This window comes from Ornithodoros turicata, chromosome 1 (assembly GCF_037126465.1).
Source record: "Ornithodoros turicata isolate Travis chromosome 1, ASM3712646v1, whole genome shotgun sequence".
Classification (NCBI taxonomy): domain Eukaryota; kingdom Metazoa; phylum Arthropoda; class Arachnida; order Ixodida; family Argasidae; genus Ornithodoros; species Ornithodoros turicata.
The window spans coordinates 60,555,026-60,570,261 of record NC_088201.1 but is presented as its reverse complement, the minus strand read 5'-3'; the positions used below and the strand labels follow the sequence as shown (position 1 = coordinate 60,570,261).

At 42.9% G+C, this 15,236-nt stretch overlaps 1 protein-coding gene across 2 annotated transcripts in view; it reads left to right on the top strand.

The window, feature by feature from the left end:
- LOC135378282 (atrial natriuretic peptide receptor 2-like) overlaps window positions 1–15,236 on the top strand; it is a 765,968-nt gene that overhangs the window by 347,259 nt on the left and 403,473 nt on the right. The window contains exon 1 of one of the 2 annotated variants that reach the window (XM_064611267.1): window positions 739–869. The exons of the other annotated variant lie outside the window; for it this stretch is intronic. The gene's annotated coding sequence lies outside the window, so the exon portion shown is untranslated. Of the gene's footprint in view, window positions 1–738; window positions 870–15,236 lie in introns of those variants that run through there. 2 annotated transcript variants of the gene reach the window in all.

Sequence of the window (15,236 nt, the reverse complement as noted above, 5' to 3'; positions counted from 1 at the left end):
TGCGAGCAACCTGATATTAGAACGAAAAGCTTACTTGAATGCTAGCAACGACAAGAAAAAAGAAACTCAGCCAAGCTGGTTGTAAATACACATCGTGCTTGACACAGATGTGTAACGCAGGGTTCCCTATGACGGTCGTAATGGAATTACATAATACAAAACAACAATGGGTCTGTTAATATTAATCGGATAACGTAAAAGCCCGTACTATGGGTCTGCACACAATTCCGGAGGCTTCGTGTTCTTCAGTAACAATTGTGCGTAGGACACGTCGCTCAAATGTTGGTCACCCAATCGCGACAACATGCATGACCCTAGTCTGTGTAGCTTAGGCGACTTACTGGCGGACGTCAGCGTCATCGGTGATGACCATGCATGGTAATGTTACTCTTCCATCAGCTCACAAACAACGCACCCTTTCGCAATCCTGGTCGAAGTGTACGCCGTTCTCTCCTTGTCACTGTGCCACCAGCACCTGGTTTCCATCAGAACTTTCCAGTGGAGCTCGCGCAATCCTGGGTGCTTTCGAATGGAAGCCGCTTGCGTGGGGGAATCGCTCACGCGGCTCTAGATACGCCTCCATGTTACGATAAGCACTGTGGTAAGCCGACTCCGGAACACCACGATCGGATGGCTCGCCGGAGAAGCTGTGTCGCTTCCTCTTTCGGGGAGTCCATGAAATGTCCACGTTGCTACAGATACAGCATAGCAAATAGCACGCGTGCGCGACACGCTCAGTGTACATATCCCTGCTTTGTTGTGCCCGTGAGATGCGTGACTGGCTGTGATGCGAAAAAAACCCGCTTAGGTTGGCTTTGTGTGCTTCGAAGTGGCGAAAGTACACCGGAGTTGCGAACAAGAACAGAAAGGTATGTCGTGACTGTTCGCTTGTTTTGCATGGCTGTGACAAGTTTTTGAGAGGCAGTGACATCGACCATTTGTTTCTGAAGATGGGCTAGTGTCTCCCTGCGTACTAGAAAGGGTGGATAAGGCGTGTCGTCTTAATTTGATGGATGAGGAAGCTCGCCAAGACTTTAGTCCTGTGCTTGACGTAAATGATTCTTTGACAAATTTTATCGTACGTCACTGAATTGTGGCGTAAAGCCTTGGACGTTGTAGTTGATCCTGAAATTGTTTATTCATCTATTGAATATTTGATTTTGGGTGATACTATGTGTCATAGCCCCGTTGTGTCATATCTTACACGCTGCCGTTCATTAGTGCATTTTTTGATCAGCTATGATGTGTGCTCTGATAATGTTTCACTCGCTAAAGCTCAATGTTTCGTGGGGGTTCCCGCTTGCGCTTTTCTGTCTTATCTCATGATAACCCTAAGTGTGCCTTACGCACAAATTACAAGTAATGTCGTCATCAATGAAACTTCAGGAGCCCTCTTCTAACGGAACTTCCACGCATTATACCAAAATTTACAAGCAATTGTCATTGAGTGAAAATGTTTTATATGAATGGGAATTACATCGTGTGATGTCAGACGAGTGCATCTTGCCATTATATGACGGTATTTACAAATGTCTGACGGACTGGTTGTAGTTTCGACAGATCGATCTTCGGTGAAAGTTGGGAAGAAAGAAGTTGAAGTTTGTATATCACTCTACAGGGAGAACACGGAGTAAAATGGGAAGGTAATTGCATCTTCTAGTCGTCTAGACTGCAGTTACTCCCCAGGACTACAAATAGTCACTGAACTTCGCAAATCGTCTCCTGAATGCGACAGTCTACGTAAATATGCGCTCTTCGTGAATGTGATGGAATAGGGCTATATAACTTAGCTAACCTACCAACATTCCACCCACATAGAGAAAACAATAGGCTTATATATATATACTGTCATGTCTCGCTTATCCGGAGTTCAGATATCCGGAAAACTCGTTATCCGGACTACATTACCGGGAACGAGCTTGCTGCCGTTGGATTTTGTCTCGGTTATTCGGAATTCGTTATCCGTATCCGGACAGCAGGTACGGGGACCAATCTTCCAGGACGCAGGTCATTCTGATTCGCTTATACGGAAAGGTGTCAACGTCCTCCTCTGGCATGTGCTGTGTCCGCATTATTCCGGAAGAAGTCACATCTCACTGGGGCATTCTGTACTGTGTGACTCCCCTTTCTTCAGAGGTCACTCCCTTTTGGTGTGTGGTAGACGATACGCGGTAAGAAGAGGTGCCCTGTATATGCACCTTGCGCACGAGATCTACATGTGAACGTCAATGTCCAAGCCGTCCGAAAGCATCACATGTCTTTTGGCCTATGCCAAAAGACATTTGCAAAAAGACAAAAAAATGTGTGTGGGACCAACTTTCTGGGACATTATCCTTCTTTGAACAGTAGGGTGATGCAGCGGGTACCGTGGCTCCGATCAAAATGATGTCACACGCGTGCCTACTAATTTCGAGCAGATCACTTCGTGTGGATTTTTGAAATATCCATCTTTTCCTTCTTCCCTTTCCTGGAGCTAAAAAGATGTCTCACACAAGATATCTAAAAAGATGTCTCACAAATTTTTCGGGTTTTCCCGGAATTTAGCTTGGTTCGGTTATCCAGAAATTCGGTATCCGGACGAAAAGGGACGACTCCCGAGGTGTCCGGATAAACGAGACATGACTGTAATAGTACTAATCTTTCTTGCGAAATTGTGCCGTATGCATGTCGCGAGACTTTATATCGTCCGACATATGACGGTTGACGGTTTAATTCGAAGTATGTTCATTCATGCATATGAATTATCTACCTTGAACTTTTAGAAGACAGCATGGAATGCAGTTCCCACTCCGTGACATTCATTTAGTCCCACGCATCTACTCCTAAAGGGCCTAAATTTTCTGGCAATGCATTCAGTCCACAAAAGGACTAAATATATATATATATATATTTTTAATGAGAGTGTACCAGTGAGGGGCGTACCTTTCGTCAGGAGGAACCTCGCCTTCATAATATTGGGTGACGAGCGACGGCAACTTATCACGATTTATTACTAATATTATTGTTATTTGCCATGTTGGTGCATTGCGAAAATTGTGACTATTCTGTGAAGTGCATGTTCTAGAAACTGGGCAGAATAACAAAAGAAGGACGTTGGAGATAGTCCCCATATAAGCCCACCATTTTATCGAAAATACTTCAACCGAGTGTCTTTGCATGCGCACGGCATAGTTTCGTTTCATAATCAGCTGGCATAGAGCCGTTAGCTGAGCTCAGTTTGTGAAACAGTTGCCAAGCTGTAATTTTGCGCCGGAAAGAAGGAACAGTAAGGGATAACTAATTCGGCCGTGCTGAGCTGTCTGTCCGGTAGCATGCGTTGGAGAAATGTTTAGGTGTAGGTAGAAGCAAATACGAGGCATTTTGCTGAATTAAATACTTAGAAATGGTTGGAGATTTTCTGGTTAGCGTCGCTAGACAGTCTGTTCCCCAGATAGCGGTTCTCACAGGCGCAGTGATGTTCTGATAGTCCCGGTAAGCCTGCGTTGTTTGTAATAATTTATGGTTATGCCATGTTAGTGCAAGCGTGGGGTGATCAAGAGTGTCAGATACATTCGTCACCTTCTTCACGTAACCTGAATCAGTCCTTAGAAGAAGAAGATGAAAACGAAACACTCGTACAGTTTAACACAATCAAGTAGTAACACAATACAGTAAACAACACAATCAAGTCGGCTCCGTATTGTTGGCAGGCACCTTACTGAAGTTAGGGTTTCTTGCGTTTGCCCCAATTCATGAATTTTGATATGATAGCTAGGATTTTTAAAATGCCTACCAATTTTTAGAGCCGAGAAAAAAAAAATGAGTTGCCAAACCCCTTCAGAAACTCCGGAGTACAGTCCAAGGTTGCAGCGAAGTACTTCTCACGCGGTTCTTTTTTCCAGGCTCCAAAGAAAGCCCAATGATTAAAAAAAAATAAAGGAAGATAAAGTAGCAATTCGGCCGCGCGCCGCAATAATAACACCCTCCAGCGCGCAGTGAATGGACGATGCAGCAGATCGCTCGGTTAGAACATCGCTCTTGAGAGAGAGCTGAGAAGTGGCAGCCGGAAGTGGAGTGAAGGAGCGGCGTTCCTTCATTCCACTTCTGCGGGACTGTCGAACGCGTTGAAAGCGGAAGACCAAGCAATTCAGTAGCAAGCCCATTGAATCTCGGAAAGCCGGGAAACGTAAATTAAAACTGTTATTCCAGAAACCATGAAATATATTGGCCATTTACTGGTATGATTTATATTTCCTTGCTCTGACATTTGGGGGATACCAATGATACAAACTGTGGTATTGCTATTATAAAGCAGCACCATCGTCATCGGCACCATCATAATCGCGCTGACCCACACGTGCAGCTTCGTTATCCTTGATAGGAAGATTAGGGCTGAGCTGGAGGTGATCACTAGGGCTCGGGAGTTCATGCGAAATGCATATTTTTCGACGGCGTATACTAAACTACTAATCCTAACGCTCCTCTACACATTACCAATCACAACTACATGAATCTACAATGTTTCGTGTGTTGTATCGCTCATGATCGCAGTTGTCTCGCGTAAAGTCAAGCCCCGAATTATTATTATAGTGTGCCATATAATTGCATATTCCGGCACATTTGTTCCTGATGAATACTACTAGCAGACAGACATTCAACCTGGCTGCAATTATTGGCCCACGTCAGAAGCACGTGCAACACCGTCGATGTCTTCTAATGTTCTTGGGATTCCACGTGTCTACGGGTTTGCTCCAGACTATTCTGTAATATCATACTCTGTATCCCAATGACCATAGGTGCTTATTTCGTGTTTTTTTCCTTTTGATCGGCGTAGCGCAGCCAGTGGAGGACAGCTTAATTGTTGTGCGTGTACATAACTTCATTCTGTATCTCACATCGCACGTTTCGTGTGCAATGGGGTGGTGTGCTGCTCTTCTGCGGTCAATCACCCCATGGCCCTGATTTATTTATTATTGTTGTTCCTGTTCGTCATATAACATGACAGTTGCATATTTTTTGTCATATTTAGGCGCCGTTGCACATTATGTGATATTTCGGAGTCATTTGAATTATTTGTTTAACGTTTGCCGTTCCTTTCTCTTTTGTTTTTGCCACTGATCACGTTATTTCAAAAGGGCTTGGAGTGTTAATTCACAATCAACATAACATCTGTGTTTCTTACTTAGTTTGGTTTGAGACACTCACTAGGTCCAGAGAAAATAAAGCATACGCAGTGCCTCACAATCGCGGGTTTCCCTCTCTTACTAGGAATAAACGGTCCATGTATAGACACTGTGTATTTCTATACACTTCCTACAGACACATGTATATACACAACTTATCAAGAAGTTGTGTATATACATGTGTCTGTAGAAAGCGTATAGAATGTTTATGCAACTAGTGTACAGAAAGTAGAAAGCAGCATTGGTTAGAGAAGTCATAGCTAGTTAATAGGACTTCTATACAGTTCCTTTAGATTAAGTGAACAGAAAGTAGCAGTGGATAGATACTAGATACAGTCTATAAAATGAAGTTAGGAATTCTATAGATAGGAGAAGCCAACTTTTGTAAGGGCAGTAGTTCTGCAGCTGAACACGTGTATCTTGTCAGAGCAGCAAATCAGACATCCCGTTGACTTGGTCCTACGTGCCGTATAATACGACAAACAAACGACATAAATGCAAGTAAAACTTTTCATCGAGCTCAATCTAGCTTCATTCCCGTATATTGTGCGGTGCAGTCCTTTCCCATGCAGTTCTCTTCGGTCCACATGAAGCCCGCAGTTGTTGTCTTCGCCAACATCATGACAGATGTTTCTCATTATCCTGTCTTTTGTGGCGTCTATCCCTCCAGACCGTTCACCATTCCAAATGTTTTGACGTTTTTACTTCCCCCAACAACAACGCTTTATTTTGATGATGATGACGAGGCCTATTACCTGCGTTCCCATTACTCTGTCGCGCAATATGCCCTTGACTGCCTTTCAAACATAATGCACCCAGCCATGAATAAGCTCGTTCTTCCTGTGGCGGAAATGTTCTGATTAGCTATGCTCGCGAGAAAACAAATGGCGTCAAATGCAGTACAGAGTAAGCAAAGGTCTCGCAAACAATTTCCTGAAGCGATCAACTGACGTCATAGCTTTTGCCACGTTGCCCTTCGGTTGTGTCGAGCAAGGCGTATGTCACTCGTACACTGCCCTTTTCCTGCTAACGTAAGGAACGTTTTCCAAGTGAGGAATGATATGCATTTCAGTTGCGGGCTTCCGGACGTCTTACGTCTCAATAGCTGACGTGTAGTGTCAATGTTTATGTTTGAGTTTGAGTTTGAATTTGATTATACAGGGTGTTCAAAATTAAGCTTTCACTAGCACTTTATAAATAGGCGAACAAAAGAAAACTGCTGCTGCTTTTCTGTTCCTTGAGTAAGAAACAGGTGTTACATAATTAGCAACACCTGTTTCTTACACAAGTAGCGTAAAGTTATCATCTGGTTTCCTGTCATCGCTGTGTTCGCGTAGCGCTCGTGAAAGCTTAATTTTGAACACCCTGTATATATTAAAAAAAGAAAATGTTTCTGTACGATTAGTGATAGCACGCCTTCCCATTCTGCAGCGCAGCGCCACTATTATGCAGCTGTGGGAGCTTCGCATTACTTTGGCTTCACAGTCTTGATGAGCAACCAGTTCTACTTCAAGACGGGCATCGACATAAACCTTTGGACTTTGCATTCAATAGTGTTTGCGAAAGGAATATTTTAATATAGCGTATATCAATGGATCCAGTTAGCCGGTACATAGGACTTGTTATGCGAAGACGTTCCAATGAATATTTATCTTCTAACATATAGCATATCGTGATGGTACGTAAACAGTTATATCATTAGTTGAAATGAAGTGATCGAGCGTGTGTTGAAATTAAAATTGCGTGCATTGCCTTGCAAGGCATAGATAAGGATGGTTCCATAAGTTTCCGGCCCGACCAACTTTTAATAGTCATAGAGACGAAACAAGTGTATCACTTTTAGACATAGTCACCCTTAACTTCGATGCACTTTTGACACCTTTCAACCGGCATTCTTATACATTTGAAAAAATAGGCCGAAGTTTTGTCCGCAAAATGCTGGAAAACTGCCTCTTGCACCTCACTATCGTTTTGAAATCTCCGTCCTCTGAGATCCCTCTCCAAGTTTGAGAACAGGAAGTAGTCACTCGGTGCCAAGTCTGGACTGTAGGGTGGGTGGTGGATTTCTTCGAAGCCGCACTCCTTCAGTGCAGCCTCAGCAACAGAAGCCGTGTGGACAGGGGCATTGTCCTGGAGCAACCGGACACCTCGACTCAACCTGCCGCGCCTCTTTTCCTTGATGGCGTCTCGCAGTCGGTGCAGGAGTGAAGCATAATAAGTCGCATTCACTGTGGTGTTCCTCTCTTTGAAGTCGATGAGGAGGATCCCGTGACAATCCCAAAATATTGTTGCCATGATCTTCTTTGTGGATTGTGTGACCTTGGCTTTTCTTGGGGGTGCTTCTCCTGGTTTCGCCATTCCATCGACTCCTTTTTCGAAAGGGGATCATAGTAGAGCACCATAGTATCATCCCCTGTGACAACTGGCTTCAATATTTCTTCTTCGTTCTCTTGACAGAGCTCCAAAAACTCTTTGGCACAGACGACGCGCTGTTGCTTTTGAACTGACGAGAGAAGTCGTGGCACCCGTCTCGCACTGACCTTTTTCATGTGAAGGCCCGCGCCGATGATACGAAAAACGGTTGTTTTGGAAAGCCCCAGCCTTTCTGAGATTTCTTTCACCTTCAGACGCCTGTCGCTTAGCACTTCCTCCTCGACAAGAGCCAAATTTTCTTGTGTCAACACTTCCACTGGACGACCATCGCGTGGATCATCTTCAATGGACTCTCGCCCCAGTCGAAACTGCTTAGCCCAGTCTTTTACCGTTGTGTGCGACGGAGAGGCTTCCCTGTACACGTTGTTCAGTCGCGCTTTAATTTCTTTAGGCGAAAGTTCCTCTTTTGTCAAGAATTTTATCACAGCGCGGTACTCGATTTTTTCCATTTTAACTGAAGAGTGCACACTGGCTGTTTGAAATGCCGCTCTCCAACCGACAAAAGCATGGAGAGGGTTGAGGGTGGTGCTCCGGCCCTCCAACAGATGGCGCCACGCGTCCTTAGTCGCATTTTCAAATTCGCGGGCATTTTCTACCTCGGGCCGGAAACTTATGGAACCACCCTCCACGCGGTTTCAGATATTGTGTCATCAGTCTATGCGGAAATGCTAACTAGTTTGAACTATTTATTTAAAAGTTTGGGCTGTGCCATACGGATGGAATATAATTTGTTATATAATAATATAATATAATAAGCGTTAATTTGTGCTACCAATAGCTTTCGTTAGTTTCGTTTCGTCGGTTTCTTGGTTACTAAGTACTCGCACGTCTCCCGGCCGCCACAGAGTTAAATCATTTTCCGTAAGCAACTTTTGGGTATCTCTATTAATGGATCCGTTAAAGGAGGTAAGAACTCCAATCTGCACGTATTTAGTTACGGGTTTAATAGATGTAGTATTGTTCTTCTACGCTTCGAAATTCTATTTGCCAATTTATTGTTCAATTCTTCTCCTTCATAACGTGTGCCGCGTTAATACAAAATCGCACTTTCTTTCGGATACTGGCGAGTAGACGCACCGCCATCCAGATACCTCTATCCATTGTTTCGTCATCTGAAGAATTGTAGCACCCAATCAGTCGCCAACGCGGAGGTACACGTAACGTTCTGCTTTACACTCTTAAAAATGAACTTCACCACATGGCACGCTCCTAGCCAACCATCATCCCGAATGACAACGTTTTCGTCCCTGATTTGTTGAAAACGGGAGACGGAGCCTATTTTGTAGCCATAATGCGGTACATAATGGATCCACATAATAGGCTCCGCCTCAACAACAAAGCAGGAGCGAGAACGTTGTCATTGGGAATGATGGTTGGCTAGCAGCGTGGTATATGTAGTGAAGATACTGGCCTATCAGATTCATCTATACAAAAGGTGTCACAGCCAGCAAGTTAAAATCGCCGTTCGGAGCTGACGCAGTCGGCGGGCTAGCTTGGTACAGTTTACAGTCCCTTTAAAATCACGTCCTGCATGCGTATTTCTTCTTGCCTTTTAGCGTGCCTGCCTCGTACCATGACAACTGATACCAGAGTTCGAGGTAACTCGTTACAAGTAACTCGTTACTGTAACTAAGTTCCTTTTTTTTTGTTAACTTGTAACTTAACTCCGTACTTTTGCGCCGTGGTAACTTTCAGAGGAACTCGTTCCTTTTTCAGGTAACTTTGCCAAAGTAACTTAAGTTAAGTTCCAAGTTACCTTTAACTCGCTTTTCACTCACGTCCACATATTTTCTTGCTTTCTATCCGGTTCCTTCATTGCATTTTTTTTTTCATAAAACGTGATATTCAATCAATGACAGTATTTTATTCAGGAAGTAAGAACCGCTGGCATTGAAATGAAGCTGAACCATTGTGCGCCCACAGGGTGTAAGATGCAAAGCGTTCGAATAGACCTCTACCAGAGAAACGTCATCATGACAATGGTAGACAGACTGAAACCGAAACAAATCGGAAGGAGAGGGCTGGGTTCCACGAACAGGCACTTGTTCGCTGCCTCCCATTGAAAGAAAGGTAGGACCGAGGGTCGCGTCCCTTTAAGGGACCATATCGTAATCCCCTCAAGACCGTGGCTTTCGGGCGCGACCTTGTTCACCTCTAGCTTCGAGCGTAGTTCAATTCTACCAAATTTTGGCGCTGTCCAACACTATGACGTCATTTGTTTACAAACAGGGAGAGGTCTATTGTTGGACATAAACGAAAACGACCTAAGCGTGTTGCACTCCTCCGCAGGCAACTCAAGGTCTAACTCAACTGCTCACGCGTGCTGCACATGCGTAATGCTATTTTGTGTCCGAAGTAACTTAGAAGTAACTCGTTCTTTTTTTAAGTAACTCAGTAACTGCGAGTTACATTTCAGGCTGAAGAACTTCGTTATTAACTTAGTTACATTTTGCACACGGTAACTTAACTGGTAACGAGTTCTTTTTGATGGGTAACTTCTCAATCTATGACTGATACCACACTCAACTCATACAACATCACGTTTCAATGGGTCCCTGGCCACATACCCTGTATGGAAACACCCGAGCAGACGCAGTAGCGAGACGCGCTGGCTCTGATGCCACTTTTGCCCTGGCACCTCTGCCGCTTACAGCCTCCACATGCCATCTACATATTCTCCGTCGGTGCGCCATATGTGCTCGGCAGTTCCGGGCCGAAACTACGACTTACAACCCATTCCTACATTCTATCGACCCATTGATGGGGTTTGTAATCACTTGCCACCGCAGTCGTCAAGAAGATTCCCTTCTCCACCGCCTACGACTCAATGTTAGCCGTACACCCTCACTTCGGTTTAAAATGGGTCGACTAAATTCACCAAATTGCAATGTCTGTGGCGTGCAAGCTGACATCCCACACCAGCTCCTACATTGTCAGCAGCATCTTCACCATATAGGAACACCCTTCGTTGCCGTCTGCTCCAGATTGGCTGTAACGACTTTTCGTCGGCCGCTCTTCTTGGCCCCGTCTTGCACCCCAACCAGTGGGATGTCACTGCCGCTCTCCTGCGTTTTCTCCGAGTCTCAGGACTCATGAACTGCATGTGACGTTGTTGTAGCGTCTCTTTTTTTCTTTCTTTCCTTTTCCTTCTTTTTCTTCCCGTTTTTTCCTTTCTCTTTTTTTTTGAATAGCAAGCCGGCTCTTTGCCTGGCTAACTTTTCCTTTCTTTTCTTTTTTCCTAATAAACATATACCCCCCCCCTCATACCAGGACGATTCATACCAGGCAAAACTGATACCGGAAAAATCAAACCAGGACAACTGTTGCGGGATGTGATTTATTGAAAAAAGAAAAAGAAAAACTCACAAATAACATTTTACTGCAGTACATTAAAGAATTGTTAGAATGCACTGGGAATATTGTGGCATACACACAACAGACACGTGTATAAGTTTACTTTATTTATTTAATCGCATACTTTTGGTCCATTAGGGGCTACTATAGGGACGGAGCAAAAAGCTCAGGGTTGACAGAAACACAGCTGAACAACAGTAAAATACACAATAAATACACGTGACAACAATACTTCACGATACAACTGCAGACTACAATAGAATACATGTATAGCACAGATTGGATAAGAATACATTAATCAAGGGATGGCTCGTCTAATCGTTGTGCTTAACCGCGAGCGTACTGCAAGCTACAAGGCACCAAGAAATTGCATGAGTTAAAGCTCAAAGCTGACAGGAATTTTTCTTGAGGGACTGGCACCATGACTCGCACAGCAGCCATTTGAACAAGATGTTGTTTTTGTCCTTTCTCTCCACCGCTCTGAACATGCCAGATAGTTGAGGCCACGGCGACAAGTCATTGCAAATCGTCGACATCGTTGTGACATCGACAGTATTCCGCACAAGACTGACAGGAACTTATGAATGCACAATAGTCGCAATAGGTTATCGGGGTCCAGAGTTATGTATTCTCTGTGCGTCTCGCATAATGAGAATAGACAAGAGTCCCAACTGGGGACTCCCACAAATGACTCATCAGGTTCATGGTACAACCTACAGTCCAACGTACTGTATGCAGGCGTTGCTGTATGCAGGCGTGCATTACGGAAAGATAGTCCACATGAATTCATGTGGACTATCTCTGTTACTATCCTCTTCCCATGGGGAGAGGATAGTGGACTCCAAAATGCATTACACGTGCGGAACTCTGTGGCAATTGAACTGGGGTAACAAATTGTTGTGGAAAAAATCCTAGAGAAAAGACGGCTGTCTTGGAATTTGCTGAGGGCAGTTGGTTTTGTCTTACCGAACAATGTGGATTCTGTAGTGTAAAAGTAATCGATTACTTCGTAATTGATTACTGAAACTTGAAACTGAATTACCCAAAAAATTACTTGTCGAAAAAAGTAATCGATTTTACAAATTACTAAAGAGAGTAATTGATTACTAGTAACGCAATTACCCGTTACGTACAAGTCTGCGTAAAATTAATCGTCTTAGCTTCATCCAAAAGATTTATACTACCACAGTCTTGTGCTGAGGTCACAGCTAGCTTCTTGATACATCTCTCACGAATGATAATCCTCAGAAAGCAGACTTGTACACGTTACCGGAAAACAAGGAACTAAATACCATTACTCGTTACGACGAAAAAAAGGAACTAAATACGTTAAATAAGCAAAATAAGCAGAAGGAATGCGTTCCCATTACTCGACAGTATACAGTTAGTCAGACAGACAGTTACTCTACTCTTACGTTACCATGCTATGTAGAGCCACAACCATGTCAGAATCAAAATTGACAGGTGCTTTATTTGGTCCGACAATTTACATGGAATTCGCCTTGAAGAATAGTTGGTACTCGAAATGAGCATGGGCCATTTTTGATGCGTTTCCTCGAGAAAGCCTCTGTGGCAAGACTGCAAAATTGCTGTGGAAAGGCTCTTGGAAATTGCTGTGAAAAACTAAATTGAAGAGGATGGGACTTAATACACTTCCTTGAGGAACGCCTTGGGCCAAAACTGTTTTTTTCCTGTCACCGTCCCGAGTGCGGACGAAAATTGTTCTGTTGGACAAGAAGTCAGCCACCCACACAAAAAGTCTGCGAGATACTTTAGCCCGGAGGAGGATGTGCAAAACATAAGTGCGACTGACCGTATCATAGGCACGTTTGACATCAAGAAAAACAGCCTCGACATTCCTCTTGTAGCTCTTGGCCATTTCAACAGCAGTCACATCCCTAATGAAAAATAGAAGCTATGTTCTATAGAAATTATATAGACAACTGTGGACAAGGTAGTTTTAAAATTCATTGGAAATATATAAATATATAGAGCTTTTATGTACTTTTAATGTAGTTCTTTTCAATTATTGGGCACCACTTCTTATAGAAAGTGGATGGAGAAAATTGACAGAAATTATAAACAGGGTAGGTACAAAAGCTTAAGGAATTCTATACAGCCTCTATCTAATCCATTTCTAATGAATATTTGGATACCAGTTTCTATAGAAACTGTAGACAGGACAATAGATAACACGTCGTAAGCAACCCTCTTGCTCTGGGATTAGGGTAGTCCAAGAGGACTACCCACCATAGAAAACATGCGAGCATCCCTCAGTAGTCTTCATTGGGAAGCTCCCTGTACCACGGTAACCGCCAGGAATGTTGGCGAAGTTACCCTATCGCAACGAAATGGCTTGGCGATATGAGGAGCCGTCTGCGCTTGACATGCGACCGCAGGGGTGAGGTCGGCACGCATAGAGTGTTACTTCGGGAGCAAATAACAGCCACAAAAAATATTTCATCCGACTGGTTCATATATTACTGCATTGAAAACTGTGTTTCTTATTTAAATTACTCTGGAACTAAACCAACACAATCTCTACAACAAAATAATGTGGTGCTGCACGTTGCGCGTGTGTGGAGCGCCGTATTCTACAATCAGCTACCACGATCTATGCCTTACACATGGTTCAAACGTGGTAAATACAGTTGAAATCGGTAAAAGCTGCTACTTCAGAACTGGTTTACCCATTTTGTACACACATACCTTTTCCTTTGACAGTGTAGAAGCAGCAGTGTGTCAAGTGCAATATTAAAAAGCAAACAATAAGTGCGTTGCCTGAAGTGATAAGTCACAAGATTGCTATTGACATTTATATCCATGTTCACACATTCACAAATAATATGCATTACTTGTTATTCAAATGTGTAGAAAAAGAACTAGTACTACATGTCGAAAAATAGGAACTTCCGTGCCTAGTATAAGCTCTTTACAGACTGTATAGAAAGTCCATACATTCTAGTTCCTGAATCCTGTATAGAAAGTGTATAGAGTTTACCAGTAAAAACCCTATACATATTATGTCTATTTCCCATGCACAAAGTTGACACTGACACGATCCATAATCTATAGGTCCTGTATATAAACTAGAAAATCGATTTCATCAGTGTATATATATACGCTCCCCTTTCTTTATTCGCACTGCTCGGTGCCTACTCATTATTAATGCGCTTTACAATGGGTGAAAACTGCATATTTGTTACAATGACGACATTACTGCACATTTGAGGACATTATTTCGCTGCACAAAATATTTAAAAAGTACACGGATCGACGTGACATGCCAGTCTATGTACTTTTTAAATAAACATTTGGTGCAAAAAAGTAATGCCCTCAAATGTGCACTGATGTCCTCAGGAAGTAATTACATGTAATTAACATCAGTTAAACTGAGAGTAATTAAAGCAAATAAACGTAATTCAACATAATTATATGATATTCAAGATTACTTTAGGTAACCTGCGGTTACCTTCAGTAATGAAAGGGTAATTACAGGGTAATTGAAGCTATAGTCGCTAGAGTCGGATAGAGCACGGAGGTGGACCACCGGAAGTGGATACCGGAAGTCAGGTATAGATGGTACGTGGACAACCGGAAGTCGAGTTTCGACCGGAAATGGACAAATGGAAGTTTGGTTCCGACAGACAGTGGATACCCGGAAGTCAAGTATGGACGGAAAAGGCACACAACACTAACGCATTTCTGTCGCATTTACCGCTAAATTGCCACTGAAGTTTTTCGTTTCTTTTTGATGAGGTTCCTGCTAATCTTACTATATCATTTAAGATGATAGCTTAAACACGCCATGCCAGCATCGGACAGCGGCTTGCATGGCTCTCGTCAGCACTGTAAAACAGGCAACGTTTAAGTGAATCATCATCAGCTTTATTCCATAAACAATAGTAACAATTCATAGGAGTTAATTGCAGTTAAAAATTCTGCTATTTAATTGATAAAATATTATATATTCCTAATAATGATTAATAAATAGTATAATTCTGCTCATTACAATTAATAGTTATGCTGTTTAATTATTAGTTGAGTAATTAACTATATTATACCAGATGCATGAAGTCATACTGCACACTGGTCCAAAACCCATACTTATTGATGAACTCGCTTATATGTATACAGAACAGATTCAGAATAGAAAGAATTATGTTTGCGATGTTTGTATATAAAATCTATAGAATATGACTGATAAAGTACCTATCCTCTCTCAATGAACGTTCTATATAGTGTCTTGGAACTGGATAGAGGAAATAGATTATCCATTGGAATTGT